Source organism: Cylas formicarius, unplaced genomic scaffold (assembly GCF_029955315.1).
Source record: "Cylas formicarius isolate icCylForm1 unplaced genomic scaffold, icCylForm1.1 PGA_scaffold_12__32_contigs__length_19106922, whole genome shotgun sequence".
Lineage (NCBI taxonomy): Eukaryota > Metazoa > Arthropoda > Insecta > Coleoptera > Brentidae > Cylas > Cylas formicarius.
In genome coordinates, this window is record NW_026844225.1 from 8,442,449 (window position 1) to 8,456,551 (window position 14,103).

The 14,103-nt window shown below is 29.6% G+C and overlaps 1 protein-coding gene across 8 annotated transcripts in view; it reads left to right on the forward strand.

The window, feature by feature from the left end:
* Positions 1-14,103, forward strand: part of LOC132708646 (myocyte-specific enhancer factor 2) — a 94,989-nt gene that overhangs the window by 62,526 nt on the left and 18,360 nt on the right. The window contains exon 4 of one of the 8 annotated variants that reach the window (XM_060681101.1): positions 11,634-11,986. The exons of the other annotated variants lie outside the window; for them this stretch is intronic. The gene's annotated coding sequence lies outside the window, so the exon portion shown is untranslated. The remainder of the gene's footprint in view (positions 1-11,633; positions 11,987-14,103) is intronic. 8 annotated transcript variants of the gene reach the window in all.

Below are 14,103 nucleotides of genomic sequence, written 5' to 3' on the forward strand. Positions count from 1 at the left end.
ATAAATATTAAATAAAAGAAACAAATTGAAAAATATTACTGGAAAACAGTAACAAACACGGGGCCAAAGTGTATCACACAAAAACATTTATTGTCAGTAAATATTTTAAATATTTTTTGAATTTCTGAGCATAGCAATAGCAATAGTTATAAAATCTTTTTAACTGAGTTATTTTGTTTTTTGTCGACTAAGAGTGAATGCCAGACCTTGTTTGAAAGTTTTAAAAATATAAGAGCTTAATTAAATAAATTCCTCTCAGTCTTTAGTTCTAAAATCGTATGTATATGACTAGCGGTTTTAAGCTCTTAGCCAACCTAAGATATTGTAAGAGTATAGTATAAATTTATGATAGTTAACGAAGATGTCAATGTTAATATAGCAAAATATGCACTTTTAACTTTTTTTGAGGCATGGTATATTTGTTTGGACCACCTTAATTGGCAATCGCGTTCTCTAACTAGAATTTTTGTATGGGAATTTTTAGTTACATCATCTTGATCTATTTTGACACTTCGTCTTAGGGGCTTTGGTATTGACCTGTGAATTCAACTATTACTAGTTTTTTTTTAATATCTATATTTTGTAGGTCTGAATTTTTCTATTGAAGTCGTCACTAGTTTTCCCCGACCTTACAATAGTCGTAAAATAATAATAATAGTAATAATAATAATAATAAAGTTTATTCATGAAAATAAATGTTAACTTAATATAACAATAATCCATATATTAATGAGCAAACTATTCAGCACTAAAGCAATATTTATTGCTTGCTAGTGCTTGTTCAGACTTAATATAACTACAGGAGGCCATTTTACCATCTAGGATACAGTCACAGTTGGGTCAGAATCAAGATAAACTCACAAATCTACAAATCTAAAACGATTTTTATTAAATATTAATTTTAGTATCCCCTTTTGCGAATAATACAACTCTGTAATTTATTTGCTATTCAAAGAGGGAGTAGTAAAGGTTTTAAGATCATGAACATTTAAGTAACCTTTAGGATGAGAAAGCCTGGCAAGTAGAAATATTGTTTTATTAAGCTAATGTTTAATTTGTTTGTCCCACCTTAGGTGACTATCATTAATTTAACCGAAATATTTTGCAGAGTCAGTCTTTAGAATTTAATTATTTTGTTCCAGTTTGATGGTTTTAATTGGTGCTAGAGTATTAGAATAAGATGTAAAAGAAAGAAATTTTGTCGTAGTGTTTAACGTTAGTTTATTATACCTAAACCACTGGCTAATATTGCTAAAATCTCGCTCTGTAGTGCATTTAGTTGATGCCAGTTTTTTGCTGAATACTGAATATAGTTCCTTCACTATCAATATCTAAGAGATCGTTTGTTTAGGTTGTGTATCGTGAAAGTATTGGGTATTAAAAAGCAGACATATCCATATAAATTAATTTCGAGAAAAACATGAATAACTTTTGGATACGTCCTATTTTAGACTGAACTAATATCTACATGCAAATGAAAATGTATTTTCCTGATTTTCAACGAGTCTTATACAACGAATCGATAAAACTTTGAAATCCCCTCAATTTAAATTTTATCTATAAACTGGAGTTTTCTGGATTTGAATGAGCGCTCCTCAGGTGTCACTTTCAAGCATGGCGATTTCAGTAATTCACGTTTAATATGCTATCATACACAAATATTTATGATAACGAACTCGTTGCTTTTCTGGCGACTGAATAGACCTTGCTTAATATGAATGTATCACTACTTTTTGCTCGCATTTTCTACCCTTGTTGCGTTTTAGATAACTGTCTATTTAATTATTTAAAAGAAAATCGAAGTGTCCCAACGCGTGATCACAAAACAACATGCGAATAAAATCTCACGTCAGAATTGTTATGCATAGTAAGTCAAAATAAATAAGAACTAAAAGTTCAGATTTTCACGAAATTATATATTTTGACATGACAATTGTTTGGACAACACCGTGTCTTTATCAGATGTAATATTTACAAACTACCTGCTACTATATATACCGAAAAATGACCATAAAACTTTAATTAATGTTGTGAGAATTTAAGTTCAATAAAGGAGAGGTATTTTTAATCTAATTGATTGTTAAGCAATAGATTTGAATGTCTCATTTTGTTAATTTTCATGACTTCCAATAAATTTAATTTTCTACTTTTTGTGGCTATATGTAAAATATCAAAAATGTGTTTTTCTATGTTTAAGTGTGTAGCATAATTAGAATCTGGGCTATTGTTTTTAAACGCTCTTTTATGTTCGTTAATGCGTTTCTTGAAGGATCTACCTGTTTGTCCAATATAAATTTTAATACAAGATCCGCATTTTAATGTGTAGACACCTGATTTTTGAGATTTTGGACATTTCGTTTTATTGTTTTTTAAAAATTTTCCTATTGTGTTGTTAGTTCTGAAAGCTATTTTTAAACCACATTTTGACAAATGTTTTGAAACTTTTTCAATAGGTTCTCCTATGTATGTAATTGTTTCAAATGTATTAGGTTTCGGATAAATAGAGTTTACTGTTGTCTGGATTTGTTTTTTATTTATAATTTTATCTATAATGGACGGATTGTAGCCGTTGTTCAAGGTAATTTGTTTAATGATATTAAGTTCTTTGTTGTAATTTTCTATTGAACGTGGCGTATTAAGAAGTGTGTATAAAAGAGTGAAAAGTCATTTTGTGTGCATAAGGGTGATTTGAGCTGTTATGTATGACTGTGTCCGTGTGTGAAGGTTTATGATAAATGGAAAAATCTAATTTGTTTTGCGTTTTCGTAATAGTTAAGTATAAAAAATTAATAGAGTTATCCTGTTCAATCTCGATAGTGAAATTTGTTGGAACGGACGGACATTTTATCCGAAACCTAATACAGAATATGAACAATTTAAAACAATTACATACATAGGAGAACCTAGTGAAAAAGTTTCAAACCATTTGTCAAAATGTTGGTTTAAATATAGCTTTCGGAACTAACAACACAATAGGAAAATTTGTAAAAAACAATAAAACGAATTGTCAAAAATCAAGTATCTACAGGTTGAAATGCGGATCTTGTCCTAAAATTTATATTGGACAATCCTTCAAGAAACGCATTAACGAACACAAAAGAGCGTTTAAAAACAATAGTCCAGATTCTAATTATGCTGCACACTTAAATACAGAAAAACACATTTTTGAGGACAATTTTGATATTTTTCATACAGCCACAAAAAGTAGAAAATTAAATTTATTGGAAGCCAGGGAGATTAACAAAATGAGACATTCAAATGTATTGCTTAACGTTCAATTAAATTTAAATACCTCTCCTTTATTGAACTCACATTCTCACAACAACATTAATTAAGGTTTTATGGTCATTTTTCGGTATATATAGTAGCAGGTAGTTTGTAAATATTACATTTGATAAAGACACGGTGTTGTCGAAACAATTGCCATGTAAAAATATATAATTTCGTGAAGATCTGTACTTTCAGTTCTTATTTATTTTGATAAATGGATTTTTATCAAGTAAAAGCCACCTCAGTTCAATGCAATGCTTGCCAGGCGATTTGACTTTGCACTAGACTAAACTGAATCAATATTAAAAAATATATATATTTAAAAAATGCAATTCTAATCAATTCATAAGTCTAGTGCGGAATGAAATCACGCTGTTGCGACTCTTTTGAATATAATTGGTTCTAATCTCTCATTGCTTAATAAGAAAACCATAGTAAATAAATATTGACTAAGATTTATTTTCTATTATTTTGTTTTAATATCATATAATCTCTTCAATTTCTTTAGCATTTAACTCATCTCAAATACGTACAGTCTCCGATGATGTTTATTAAAGTATTGAAACCTTGAGGATTCTCTCACAACTCTTGCCCCCCCCCCCCCCCCTAAGTATTTCTTCTGCTGAAATGTACCGGCGGTTATTGGGAATTACGTAACAGCAGCGGTGATATACACAAAGCTGTTTATCCCCCCTTCAATTTGTCAGTTTGTTTCCACCAGGCTATGTACTCAATAACCTCAATCAAAGTGAAATATACTCATATTTATTAATTGCATTATTTATCAACCGAACGCGATATATTGGAGACAATAGGTAACCGCAGGATTATACTTATCACTGGAATTATTCCAAATGAAATTCGTTTTAATGTTTTAAAGCTTCCGTATTTGGTGGCATATGCTTTTCTGACAGGTGGTAGATTTTTTCTATTGACAATGCAGATTTTGGGGGTTTAAATTGTATATTGCCTATTGCGTGTTACATACGAATTTTGTTTGAATATCCTAAAAATTGTATACACTGTCAGCATACGGAATAAAAAATATGAAAGTATAAAAGCCAATTATTGAAAAATCATCTTCCAAGATAACCTTTTTTTTTTCAATAGGATGCTGTCAAATTTAACGAAATAGATTCGGACATTCATTTAAAGGATCTTTTCTATCAAGTTTTTTTGTGAAAAATGAAACATCTGCCTAAAACAAAATATCTAGTTTTTAGTTATTATCATCTTCAGAAAAAAAATTAGAAGACTGCTCTTTTTACTTTTACTTACTTTTACTTTTTTAGTATAAAAGACAATTATTGAAAAATCATCTTCCAAGATAACCTTTTTTTTTCAATAGGATGCTGTCAAATTTAACGAAATAGATTCGGACATTCATTTAAAGGATCTTTTCTATAAAGTTTTTTTTTGAAAAATGAAACATCTGCCTAAAACAAAATATCTAGTTTTTAGTTATGATCATCTTCAGAAAAAAAAATTAGAAGACTGCTCTTTTTACTTTTACTTACTTTTACTTTTTTAGTATAAAAGCCAATTATTGAAAAATCATCTTCCAAAATAACCTTTTTTTTTCAATAGGATGCTGTCAAATTTAACGAAATAGATTCGGACATTCATTTAAAGGATCTTTTCTATCAATTTTTTTTGTGAAAAATGAAACATCTGCCTAAAACAAAATTTCTAGTTTTTAGTTATTATCGTCTTCAGAAAAAAAAAATAGAAGACTGCTCTTTTTACTTTTACGGTTTTAATGAAATTACATAACACACTAACAACAAGATAAATGAAACAAACGATTTTTATTTTAAAAAAACGCTACCTGCGATTAATAATTTTTAACGAAATTGTATGTCAATTAATAACAACCTTTTTGAAGAAAAGTAGAACCTAGAGACTAGATAATTTGTGAAAAGTGTTCTGCATCTTGAGGGCTCTTTTCCTCATATTACCGTGCACTTTAAAAATTTCAAAAATACACCTCAGAGTTTACGTACTTCGTATTTGATTTTTTGAAGCATTTTAATAAAACAGATAGACAATTTCTTAAGTAAGAAATACGAGGTTAGCGCCAAAAGTTCCCGGCCTGACATAGATGCAGCTCCAGTATCACGATAAAACTATGTCTTCCTTTAAATATATATCTTAGTAGACTGCGAAAACAAAAATTGAAGTCTTGCGTCAAATGGTTTTTTATTGACAGCATTTTAAACAAGACGTGTCCGAAAAAATGTCGCAAATAAGGCAAATTGAGGATAAAGTTTTTGACGAAAAAAGGGTTGACACCTAAAATTATTAAAGAAAGGCTGGATGGTGTGTACGATCAAAGTTCTCCTTCATATTCTGTAGTTAAAGATTGGCCAAAACGTTTTCGATTGGGACAGGAGTCCCTTGAAGATGATTCAAGAACTGGTCGACCAGTGGAGGTCATAACGGAAGATATTGTTGCGATTGTGGAAGAGGTGGTATTGAGTGATCGACTTTTAAAAGTCAAGGAATTCTCAAAAATTACTAACCTAACTGTAACTAGATATAAACTATAACTAATCGAATCCTACAAGATCATTTAGGTATGCATAAGGTTAGTGCAAGATGGGTTCCTAAAGAGCTTTCGGCTATTCAAAAACAACGCCGTGTCGAGTGTGCGCTGTCTTTTTTGGAACGCTGTGGGTCGGAGCCGAAGCCTGTGATGGAAACTATTGTGACGGGAGATGAAACTATGGTTCTCTATTATGACCCTTTATCGAAAAAAGAATCAATGGAGTGGCGTCGTAAGGGTGAAGCACCTCCTAGAAAATTTAGAGTCTGCCTGTCAACAAAAAAGGTGATGGCCACGATCTTTTGGGATTGTGAAGGAATTCTTTTCATAGATTTTAAAGAAACTAATACCACTGTCAATGGTAAATATTACGCAACATTATTGAAAACTGACTAGAGGCGTGCGTCTTTTGCACGATAATGCACCTGTCCATACTGCTGGTGTTGCACAAGCAGCCATTTTAGAGTGTGGGTTCCAACAGATAGATCATCCTTCCTGTAGTGCAGATATGGAACCCAGCGACTATTATTTGTTTGGATATTTGAAAAAGGACTTACGTGGACGGCAGTTTAACGACGAAGTTGAGTTAACAGAGGCTGTTTTAGTTCATTTTGCAGACAAACCAAAAGAATATATTTTTAAAGGGATTGAGTTGTTAATAAAGAGATATAATAAGTGTATTGAAGTTAAGGGGCATTATATTGAAAAATAATAAAAAAATGTTACTTACTTTGTTTCTTTCATATTCAAGCCGTGAAATTTTGGCGCTGCCCTCGTAATGATAAAAATTCTCTGCATGCTGTCATATTAACGATATTGTTATGACTATTCAGAGAACGGGTTTTTATTTTTTAAAGCAAAAACCGTACTTCGGATTGAAAAAAAAAGAAGAAATGTCTGACAAAATAGACATCTGGAATTTATTTTTGAAAATTTTATCAGCCCGTATCTCAAAAGTTAAGACGTTTAGGACGTTGTTCATATGAAGTTTTCTTCTTAAAATGGACCCAAAAATCGCCCCCTTAATTATTAAAATTCAATTAGAAAACACCCTGTATTTGTCGAAACTATAAGCAAGAGCTACGAAATGTTTTGCTTGTGGTAAGTAAATTTAAATATTTTGTATTATAAAAAAATATTAAACTTAAATGATCTAAACAAGAATTAGACAAGTTCTTTTAATTATGCTCTGGGATGTCCTAAGTCATTTATTTGTGTTATATAATATTTACTACAATTTGTTTAGTACGCATGACATAGGTAACCAAAATTGTAATTTTGTGTATTTTATTATTTATGCAATTTAAGGAACAGACAAGTTTTAGACCTATTTGAAATATAAAATGCGCATTTCACTGCAATATGTACTTATTATAAATATTTTTCTAAATAGTTGTTTTGGATAGTAGATATTTTTTTATATACCCTGATATTTGATAGGGTGATTTCTGAAATATTTTGTGGTAAAAGGTGTAATATTAAATGCTCCGTATTCGAAATAGTGGGAGTTAAGATTTTATATATATTTTTTACTTTTTCAGATTTTTGAACCAAAATTGATACGTGAGGGTGAAATTTTTTATTTTTTTAATTTAGCTAGGAACACTGCCTACAGGTCATATCTCAATTTCAAAGGCTGTATTAAACTTTTGGTGGAAAAAGGCTTTCCTCACTTATTTTACGTGACAAAAATCCTCGCTAAGAACAACCCTTTTCTAAATATTTTCGTTTGAAGTATGTATTTTTATAAAAGTGAAACAATTTTGTATTTTTTTTTATTTTTAAATAATATTAAACAGACGAGCATTAAATAAAACGGTATGAAAAACCAGATCAAAATCACAATAATACCCTGCAAGAAGTTCCTTCTATTTGAAATATACGCGAAACGTCATGTGGTCACTCTTATGTGCTGCCAAACAAACATTTTTCGTTGGATAAACTGTTGAACAAGTTGCAGTTGGGTTTTAATTGGCAGAAAAAAAAACTGAACTATGTTATTGAATCTCCACTGTCGTTTATGGGTAAGAGAAGATAGAATTCTTTTACAAATCCCGAAACCAGCAAATATAATTATGATTATGGAATTCGATCAATAACCAACGAGGTGGAAATAAGGCAAACCGTTGGTGTTGCAAATATTTTGTAATAATTCTTATTAATGCGGTTGTTGTACTATACGATAAATCTGATGTTGCTGGCGCAGCGTTTTTAACTTGTATGTAGAGGAACAAATCACGACTAGGGAGTTCAATTATTGAATTTTGTTTCCCCGTAGATTTTCTAAACTCCTTTTCAAAATTAATTATCTTGCAAATTATTGTTACATTACTTGAGCTTTATTGAGATTTTATTAATGAATTACGTTGAGTTTCCTTTTGAAATTTTACTGTTCTGAATATTTTATCAACGAACTCAAAATAAGTCGAAGTTTAAATTTGTTTTTGATATTATTATCGAGGATTTTAGATTATGCAATTTTTTTAATTTTTCTTTAATTTTTATCCTGATTGTTGTTAAATTTAAAATTTTGAAGAACGTTGTCATATTTGGTTGTTGAATATAAAAACGTATTTTTATTTGTATTAAGAATCCTTGTTTTTTTGGTTAAAGAAAAAGTAGCAAGTATTTTTAAAAAGACACTTGAATAATTTCTTTTTTTTTATTTTTCGGTTCTACTGAAGGGACTAACCATTTTTTTAAAATTGGAGAAGAAATGATAATATGCACAATATACTCCAATTAATCAATTTAATTTTGATTTAAAAATTGAAATATATAAAATATATCTAATAGAAAATTCGGTAACCATTTACTGTAAAGACAGAATATAGCTTTAATAAAATTAAAAAAAAACTTAGTTCTTTACTTTTTTTATTCGTCATTATTTTTAATTCACATTAAATAAACGATCACTCTATAAAACGGAATGAAAACTATTTATAAAAATAAAACTTTTACACTTACTTTTTTCGTATAATTTTTGTTATTGTCATTTTGTCAATCTTGTTTAATCCATTTAATTTAAATTTAAAAAACTAAATTATACCCAACAAAGTCTTATATTACATTAGATGCATATTTAGTAGTACATTCGTTGAGTTTGATAAATTATTTAACTGTTAATTATTACGTGTATTTGAGTGGCTATTCAGCGTGGACATTTAGATTTAAAGAAACTTATATATCACATATATAACATATATCACATATATAACATATGTCACATAACATTCATATATTAAAAGTCAACTAACATTAATGATAATATTCAGAATAAAGCTTTAAAAAAATTAATTACACATAGTGAAATTTCGTAAAACTTGACTTCCCTAGAAAAAAATTCGGTTAATTTTAATTTTTCTTATCTGTACAGGTATCACATTACGCAAATTTTGGACCTAAATAACTAATTGTCTCCTGATTTATCTCTATAACATGAGCTATAGTTTGGTATCTATGGAAACGTATTTTTTAAGAATATGTTTTCTTGTTTTGGACTACTGGTATTTCAACTATTTTGAATGGGATTGTTTTCAAAAAATGCGTTGGGTTCTGCGCCTTCCACTTTAGACCTCAGCTCCGGTTTTTCTATTCTAACTAGCGAGATCTATAATAACATAATATAGTAAACAATAGAGTGATTTCTTAAGTATTTTTAAGGTAAAAAAAAACAAAAACCTGTGATATGATTTAAATTTAATTATTTTTTCTTAATTTTAAACGCTCATGACATTTTATTGACCTTGGTATTACAGTTTTGATGAAAAAAAAATTCCTCGATTATTTTTACCTTATTACAAGTCACTAAGAACGACCACTTCCGAAATGTTTTGCTTCGAATTGATCCATTTAAACGTGGAACAATGTTTTTTTCTTTTAAATTATTTTTAATTCACATTAAATAGACGAACACGAAATAAAACGGGCTGAAAACCCAGTCCAAAATCGTAATAAACCAAATATAAAAATAAATCTTTTACACTTACGTTTTTTGTATATATTTTTTTCGGATTTTACTGAGGGACTTGGAGAAGAGGAAATGTTCTCGTAATAATAATATGTCAATCGATTTAATTTAAATTTTAAAATGTAAATTATAACCAACAAAGTCATACATTACATTAGATACATATTTAGTAAAAAATTCGATGATAACTGTTGATTTAATTGAAGTAGTATTTCCGAGTATTACAAGTATTCTAGTACCTAAATGTCATAATATTCATATATTCCAATTTAACTACCATTGAGGACGTAAACTTAGTAACCAATTAATGTAAATATATAGCTTTAAAGAAAATTAATTATGCAGAGCGAATTTTCGTAAAACTTAGTTCTTGGCTTCTCTAGGAAAAGTTTTGGTTAATTCAAATTTTTCTTATCTGTACAGGTATGCAAATTTTGGGCCTAAATAGCTGACTGTCTTCTGATTTATAACTATATAACATGAGCTCTAGTTTAACTATTAACTATGTGCGCAGTTAATTTTTTTTCTATTTTTGAACAAAAATTAATTTATTTAATTTTATTTTTATTTATTAACTTATTTTTTCTTAATTTATCTCTAACTAGGGGGCACATATTTTTTCTCAATTTCAAAGGCTCATGACATTTTGTTCGACCTTGTTATTACACTGTCGATGAAAAAGAATTCCTCGATTATTTTTGCCTTATTACAAGTCACTAGGAACAACCATTTTCGAAATATTTTTGCTTTGAAATGATCCTTTAAAAAAAATAACTTTTTTTATTCGACATTATTTTTAATTCACATTAAATAAACGAACGCTGTATAACACGGACTGAAAAACCATACCAAAATCACAATAAACCAAATATATAAAAATAAAACTTTTACACTTACGTTTTTGGTATAATTTAAAATTTTAAAAATAGAATTCTCGTAATAATAATATGGACAATATACTCCAATTAATCAATTTAATTTTGATTTAAAAATATACATATATAAAATACATCTAGTAGAAAATTCGGTATTTTTAATAATTTATTTAACTGTTGATTTAATTATTGAACTGAGGTGGCTTTTACTTGATGAACATCCATTTATTAAAATAAATAAGAACTAAAAGTTCAGATTTTCACGAAATTATATATTATGACATGACAGTTGTTTCGACAACACCGTGTTTTTGATAAAGACACGGTCTTGTCGAAACAATTGTCATGTCATAATATATAATTTCGTCGTTAAAATCTGGACTTTTAGTTCTTATTTATGTTGATTTAATTGTAGTAGTATTTCCAAGTATTACAAGTATTTTACTGACTAGTCAGATAAAAAAACTGTTATATATCATAATAATCGTGTATTCCAAGTAAACTAACATTAAGTACGACAACTAAGTAACCATTTACTGTGAATATACATATCCACAATATAGCATTAAAAAAATTAATTACACAAATTGAAATTTCCTAAAATTTAGTTCTCAACCTCTCTATTTAAATTTTGGACGTAAATAACTGTTTTCTAATTTATAACTCTATAATATGAGCTCTAGTTTGATAACTTTGGAAACGTATTTTAACAAAGTATGTTTAGTTCTTTTGATCTACTGATATTTCACGTCTTTTGCATGGGATTGTTTTTAAACTTAAAAAAAAGCGCTGGGTTTTGTTCTTTCCTTTTAATCGGTCCATTTGGAATATAATCGTTAGAAAAAAGAAATTCTCGGAGTGTTGGGGGTTTTGATAAAATCCGGCGACACAAGCGAGCCGTAAAACAATGGGGAGTTAGCCAGATTTTGTAAACGAGTTGAAATGTGTGTTAACCCCACGCTGGATCTTCCAGGTGACTACGTGAAGACGTAAAAAGCAAAGTCGCCCGTCATTGGATAAGCAGCACACGTCATCGAGGTTGCTCAGCCAATGAATGTACGCGCTCTGGTGGCGGGCAACGCAGATTGTGGCAACTCGGCCCGACCTGATGAGAGTTGGAGACTATGTAGCGTGGTGCACGTCTCTATCCTCAGTTGGATATTCAGCCGTGTGCTCTCTGAAATTACAGCAGTTTTCAGTCATCTTTCAGGCGAAAGCCGGTGTATCGGTTCGTCGTCGCTCGTCCGGCGACGTTTCAGTGCCAGTGTTTTCCTTTTTTTTATTCGTTCATGCGTGTAATGCGATTTAAGAAAAAAATTGTCAGAGGTGAGTCGTGGGTCGTCTTTATTTTTTCAAATCGGCGATAGGGATCTAACCCCGACCGGGTCCCCTTATAACTTACGGAATTTATGAAAATGTATTCTTTTCATTTCGTCGACAATAACAGTTCGTTTTCTATTTCTTTTTCATATTCGTCACACGTGGATACTGCTGATAAATGTGCCTTGGACAACAGTTCCATTTCCATCACTTACACCTCTCATTTTTCGCGTTACATTAAAATAATACTAAAAGAAAAGAAAAGGAACGGTTTTATTGTCTATTTATCTGCGTGTAGTGAATGAACTTCTCACCCGCACGTGTGTCTTAAGCCTATTTTTAAATTAACCGAAATTCGGCGTACCTTGGGTTTTAATCGGGTGTATTTTATATAACCGCGGTTAAACTGGGAAAGAGGAATTACTATTTTTAAATTAAAAACAAACATAAAGTTTATTTTCCGCTTTTAATGTTTTGTAACTATATTTAGTGACAATGGTTATCGACTTATTAAAAATAGTAGTCCCGTTTCTATTTTTAATGCGACTTAATAATTTATTTCTGTAATTGTTTTGGGCCGTAGGGAGATCTGATAACTGGTAACCGGAGAGAGTTCGGCGCGAACTTTGCCGTTTCTTGGGGGCGTCTTTAATCGATACCGCCCCATTTGGATATAGAGTTGTTCCATCCGTATTAGAGTATTCCATGTGATTAACTTAACACGATCAATTTTCCAGCTATAATCGAGCGGAACGAAATGAATTTTTCACGGGCCGACTTTTACCAGTTTTCCGACGTAGAGTTAATTAAAAAATAGTAACTGTTTTTTTTTGCAATTTTTGCGTGTATGGAATTCGATCGGAAGCGTATCGTGAAAACGCATTTGTTTTAAATTTCTTTGTTCGATAAACTCGTATTTGTGCGTTTGTAAATTTAGGCAAACTTTTTTTTCAAATCCATTGGGAACTGCCTTTTCATTTTTAAAGCAAACCCAATTATTTTCTGTTGAATTATAGGAACGTTTTTTTTTTTGAAGGCTTTTTTTTTTACACTGACAATAGCTAATCACCTTCGTTTGCTTTGGTTTTTTGGAACATAAAAGCCTATAAAATTTGAGTAAATTGTTTTTTTAACGTGGGAGATGACCAAATTAATAATAATAATAATTTTTATTGTAATTCGGCTCGTAAATATGGAATTTGAAATTTCGCTGAACCCCATCATTTTTTATGCTCTGGTTTTCTTTCTGGCGTGGACTACGGCGAAAATGATTTTAAAAAATTACCATGCAAATGCTTACAACTCCGCAAATGTCCCTGTCAGATTGAAATAATTTTGATTTTGTAATTTTTTATTTTTCAAATTTCTCTGAACTTTGAATTTTTGAAATACACACTTTTTCCAATGCATTTTTCGATGTAGAGTTAATTAAAATATACAAACTTTTTTTTTTTCAATTTTTTGTGTACACAAAATATGCTTTAGGGAAACATTTTTTTCAAATTTATTCGGAGTTGCCTGTGGTCCTTTTCGAATATAAGAGCTTGTGAAGTATGAATTGCATTTTTTTAATAATTGGAATTTTAGAAAAATTTTTTTTGTTATTTTGAAAAAGAATCGTTAACTTAATTACTATCTCAATTATCCATTTGGCGATTTGCTTTAAATTATTTTTGACCAAAAATATTTACAATGCTGACAGCTTACGTTGTTTCTTGATAATTTTTTGCATCTTAGTTTGAAACTTGAAAAATTTTGTTATTAACCCTTAACCCCATCATTATGAAACTGCTGGTAATTAATATCTTTCATTTCAAATTAAAAAAATATATAGGAAGGAAATTTTTTATAGCAATAAATGATCTATTATAAGAAAGAAATGAAAATTACATGAAATTTTTAAAAAATATATTCTTTACAAACAGTTTCGCCTTTGGTTAGTGAAAGGTCTGGGATAGCTCATAGTTTTCAATAGGAAATTCACACACCTCATTCTTTTTATTTTATCTTAAACTAGCTTTCTAATCTAAGGTCTATTTGAAAAATAATAAATACTAAAATTTAAGCAAATTGAGAGACGTGTTACGAAATTTACGATATAGATTATTTAAATATTTAATGTT